We start from the raw sequence: 6000 nt of genomic DNA on the forward strand, positions 1-6000 counted from the left end.
TAGTCCTTGCACTTTGTTCAAACTCCACAGCTCCTTATCTGGATACAGATGGCACTCTCCTTTGCAGACCGCCCAAAATTGTTCCCGATTGTTGCACTGATGGAATGAGCGAGTCCTTCAAGGTTGAACATCACTCCCATGTTGCTGTTAGGGTGTACAGTGTTTTTCTGGTTCTGCTCATCTCACTCAGCATCAATTCATGCAAATCCCTCCAGGCTTCCCTGAAATCCCTTCCCTCCTGGTTTCTAATAGAACAATAGTGTTCCATGACATACATATACCACAGTCTGCTAAGCCATTCCCCAATTGAAGGACATTTACTGGGTTTCCAATTCTTTGCCACCACAAACAGGGCTGCTATAAATATTTTTGTACAAGTAATGTTTTTACCCTTTTTCCTCATCTCTTCAGGGTATAGACCCAGTAGTGGTATTGCTGGGTCAAAGGGCATGCACATTTTTGTTGCCCTGTGGGCATAGTTCCAAATAGCTCTCCAGAAGGGTTGGATGAGTTCACAGCTCCATCAACAGTGTAGTAGTGTCCCAGATTTCCCACAACCCTTCCAACAATGATCATTATCCTTCCTGGTCATATTGGGCAATCTGAGAGGTGTGCAGTGGTACCTCAGAGAAGCTTTAATTTGCATTTCTCTAATAATTAATGATTTAGAGCATTTTTTCATATGGCTATGGATTGCTTTGCTCTCCTCATCTGTAAATTACCTTTGCATATCCTTTGACCATTTGTCAATTGGGGAATGGCTTTTTGTTTTTAAAATATGGCTCAGTTCTCTGTATATTTTAGAAACGAGTCCTTTGTCAGAATCATTAGTTGTAAAGATTGTTTTGGGGCAAGTCACTTAACCCCATTGCTTTAAATAAATAAACTCTTTGAAGAAACTGAAAATGTTTAGCCTGACTCTTCATGACCCATTTAGGGATTTTTTTTTTATAAAGATACTGGAGTAGTTTGTCATTTCTTTCTTCAACTCCTTTGACATCAGAGGAAACTGAGGCAAATAGGATTTAAGTGATCTGCCCAGAGTCACACAATTATTTAGTGTCTGAGGACAGATTTGACCTCAGGTCTTCCTGACCCCAGATGGAACACTCTATCCACTGTGCCACCAAGGTGCCCAAGAAGAACCTATTAGATTAGGTCTATTTGGTCTAAAAAGTCAGAACTAGATGAATGTTTCAATGTTGCAAAAAGGAAAGTTTAGATTTGATTTTAAGGGGAGAAACACTCAGAAACTATCCAAAAGTGCAATGGCTTCCTTGGAAAGAGGCAGGTCTTCCCATTGAAGGTCTTCCAGAAAAACCTTGGTGCCTCCTTCTTGGACATATTGTAGAGAACAGTTTGGTATAGCTAGGATCAGATGGTCAATAGGGTCCTTTCCACCTCTGAAATTTGAAAATTCCATGAAAACTTTCTCTTGGCTAATTTTAATTATGCTATAATAGATTCTGGTTGATTCATATTAAAGAGGTCATACAATCCAAGTCTTCTGGAATGAGAAGGACCTTTAGGGTCCACTTAGTCCTTCAAGTCATCAGATCAAATGATCAGAGGTGAAGAATTATGGGGGCAGCTAGGTGGTGCACTGGATACAGCATTGACCCTAGAGTCAGGAGGACCTGAGTTCAAATCCAGTCTCAGACACTTAATATTCACTTAGCTATGTAACCTTGGGCAAGTCATTTAACCTCATTGTCTTGCAACACCCCCCCCAAAAAAAGAATTATGAAGGAACATTAGAGTCCAATTCCATTGCTTTGCAGATGAGGAAACTGAGACAAAGAGAGGGTCAGTGACTTTCTCAAGGTCATGGAGCAGCAAAGCAGGAGTCTAGATTTCCATCTTTGTTTTTTTCTAAGACCTTTTAAAATAAATCTTCAGACTTAGTGTGTTTCAGGGGATATTTATGTTTTGAAAGAGGATAATGGTTTAATCCAAAGGAAGGAATCTGGAGTGGTTGGAATTTGAAGCCCTGGTCAAAGAATTATTAAGAAAACATCTGGAAGCAGGCAATCTCTTCCCTCTCCCTCTCAGATCACACTAAGATATCTTTCTCTGCTATTTATAGGGCTGGTCGGTCATTCCTCAGTTGAATTAAATGATCTCTAACCCTATATGATACATGACAGTCACAGAATCAGAAAGGTAACCATATTAATATTGAATGATTAAAATCATTACAAGAAAGAAAGTTATGACTTTGACTTTTGTGGCCTGGGGAGAAATTTTGATTTTGGAAACTCATTCTGGCATACCTTCATTTAATTGATTCCTTTAAAAAGGAAGTAAGTCTCTAAGACTTTGTTAGCACTACAATGTTAAAGTTGGAAGGACCTTAACAGTCACCTAGCCTGAACATCTCATTTTCCAGATGAGTAAACTGAATCGAAGAGAGATGTATTGATTTCCATTAAGGGAAAAATCTGAATTTGAACTCAGATCCTTTTATTCTAAAGTCAGTTTATTTTCCACTGCCCTAAATTTCTCTCTCTAGGACTTGGGCAATTTGCACTCCACCCTGGGCTTCAAAACTAAGGCTTTGGGCAAAGGGACTAAGGTCACTTCCTTTTCTCATAGTTTTTGATTTTTTTTTTGATTCTATTATTTCTTAGATAGTTGGAAAGTGCCTGGAGGCTGGTATCCCTGTGCCAACCTTGTCTGCAGTACTAAACACTTTCCACCAGAGGACCCCACTGTAGTTAGGTTATACCACCCAGAGAGAATTCTTCCAATTCCTTGGGGTCTCTACATCTAACCTCCCACATCCTTTTCCAGAACCAACTGCTTTTCCAAGTTAAACTGTTTTCCTGCAGAGATGTGGATGGGAGAGCAGGGCTAGATACCTTCCTGGGCTCTCTCTGGAAGAAAGCAGCTCAGATTTTACCTCTGGCTGTGGACACAAGAGTTGAAGATTTAAGGGAGCCCATCCTGCCCCTAGATATAGTCTTAGGCTAAGAGCTGGAAGCTGTGAAATGGGTCTTCTATCTTCCTTTCTCCTTCCACCTTCACCTAATTTAATTCATCAGATATATTTACATTTTATCTCCTTAATTAATTCACTAAATATTTGTTCAACACTGACAGTGCTCAAAGTTCCCTGGCTGGGGACAACCTAATAAGATTTAAAATCAGAAAGACTACAAAAACGATTGTGTTCATTCATCTCATTTACAGATGGGGCAACTGAGGTACAGAGAGAAAGAGACTTGTTAAAGGAAAGACAGCTGATCGGTAGAAGAATGGTTCTGAAACTAGGTCTTATGGTTAGAAAAGTTATGGTTTCTTCCTTCAGGGAGTTGGGGAGGATGTTATACATGGATAAGCACTTACTTGTCTTCCCCAATGGCCCTGTGATCTTTGAGATAGATAGTTAAGCGGTTCAATAGATAGATCAGCCCTGAGGTCAGGAGGACACCAGTTTAAATCTGACCTCAGATACTTGATGCTGACCATGTGACCGTGGGCAAGTCATGGAACCCTGATTGCCTCGCATCCAGGGCCATGCCCCCAGTTGTTCCGATTCATCTCTCCCCACTGGACTCAAATGGCTCTGGAGGAGAAAGTGAGGCACTCGAATCCAAGTCGCTTGTATATCATGGCATCACCTCCCTGATGTCATGGTCTTCTTTGAGGAGGAACAAACAAATAAACAACCACTTTCTCCACCCGCCAGGTCATAATCCATCTAGGCCTGCCAGGTCTGGGCAAGTTTTATCCTCCTGTAAATCAATCCCAGGGAGTCCATCCACCAGCACAGGAACAGAAGCTCCCAGATCTGTTGCTTAGGACTTATGTAATTCAAATTGCTTTCCCTCTCTGAGTTTCCATTTCCCCAACTGTAAAGTAAGTTAAGGTCCTTTGTAATTATAAAACCCTTTATACTTCAAAAGCAGTTTCCTTATATTATCTCATTTATGTCTGATAATAACTGCTCAGACACATACCTCATCCCCCTTCAGTCTACACTCCTTCCATACTTTCTCTCCCTTGCCACAAATCTCTTCACCCTGGAAGCTCACTTTCTGCCCATCCACACTGTGTCGCCTTCCGATGATTGGCTGGTTCATTCCAGAACCAGACCATCTAAGTCTTCAATTTAATTCTCAGGACTCTCTCTATCATGCCCCAATGTAGCCTCATACCTCCTTCCAAGCTCCCATAATGAAAGGTATTGAGAAGACAAGATTAGAAAAAGAATGTGATGGACATGGAAAGCATGAGAGGGAAACTCATTAGAATGTAAGCTCCTCGAAGGCCAGGGTCTTTCTATTTGTATCTATATTCCCAACACTTAGCATAGTATCTGGCACAGAATAATATTTAATAAATGCTTTATTTGACTAGACTACCATCAAGGTTCTTGTCCTTGTTTTATAGGTAGAGAGAATCTTGGCATCATGGATATCATGTTGATTAGAGCCAAGAAGATCTGGATGCAAATCCTCCCTCTACTGTTTAATAGCTGGCAAGTAACCCAATCCCTCTGAGCCCCACATAGTCCTCAAGACCTCTGGAGATGCTAAGCTCTCTCTCATTGAGGGCCTTTAAACAGATCCTGATTGACCTCAAGTTGGACTTGTCTTTCGCAGGGATTCTGTTGGGATATATATTGGACTAAATAGCTTTTGGGGTCTCTTCCAGCTTCAGGCATCTGTTACTAACTCATATAGGAGTTGCTGTCTATCATGTGTTTAAGGAGAGAGAGAGCTCATTGGCTCATGGATTTAGAGATGGACGTGACCTTGGAGACCATGTACAATCCAACCCCCTGTTTTACAGATGAGGAAACCCAGGTCTAGAAAAGCAAAGTCACTTGTTCAAGTAGCAAGAGACAGAGATAAGATTTGAACCCGGGTCCTTCAGACTCCAGATATAGTGTTATTTCCACCTCTCAATAGAGGCATTTCCATCCTCCACACTGAGCATTCCCTTCTCTTTTGATCACAGGTCCTTCCTCTCTACATTTCTACATTTTACAAATGAGTAAATGTCTCAGGGACTTGTAATATCCCCAAGAGGTCAATACTAACTCCTCCAGACTTGAGATTCTGGTTCAGATGTGAATGGTACCGGACAGCTCGTAAGGTCCTTCCATCTCTGAGAGCTGGGTCATCCACAGGCCTCTTGACCTATGTCTTGCCACTAGACTGTGATGATCAGTGGAGGAAAGAGTGAGGCTTATGACCGCACAGTTCTACCTCATTTAAATCCAATTCTTGAACTGGGTTCAATCTTGAATTTAAATCCAATCCAAAATTTTGAGTTGAAGATGAGGACATCTTCATATTAAGGACTTTGACTCCTGATGTCATTGGTTCTCTTTGAGACAACTGAACAACAGTCTCTTTGAGACAAGACTGAACAACAATGAACAGCATCTCTGAGTGTCCAGGATTTTGTGGTCATATCCACCTAACCAGTCAGTGTCAGAGGAATCATTTGAATCAGGGACTCCACAGTCTTTATTCTCTCCAATGAACCATACCTCCTCTCAAAAATCAAAAGCAACAATGAAAGGGGAAGAAATCAAAGCATCTATTATGTCCATTGATTTTTCTAAGCATTTTACAACTATTATTTCATTGATGACTGACTGAGACTATAAGTGATACATAAGTTCAGAGAAAGAAGTGATCATAGAGGGTAGGTTGGCTGGGGAGAAAGTCAGTCTGAAGGAGAGACTTAAAAGGAGGACTTTGAAGGAAGGACAGGACCTTAGAACCCTGAGGAGCTAAGAAAAAGAAGGCCAATCCAGTCAAAGAAACATTGAAAACAAAATGTCAGAAATTGGGGAACCATGAAGGAAGGATTATGTAGAAAAAAAGTAGTATGAGGGAAGGGCTCATGGCAGGGTGATGAATCTTCTATTTTCTATCATCAATCAGTCAGTCAACAAACACCTATTAAGAACCTATTATTGCTGCACAGACAGGTATGAATCTTTGTGACCCCATTTGAGGATTTTATGGTAAAGATACCAAA

Source organism: Macrotis lagotis, chromosome 1 (assembly GCF_037893015.1).
Source record: "Macrotis lagotis isolate mMagLag1 chromosome 1, bilby.v1.9.chrom.fasta, whole genome shotgun sequence".
Lineage (NCBI taxonomy): Eukaryota > Metazoa > Chordata > Mammalia > Peramelemorphia > Peramelidae > Macrotis > Macrotis lagotis.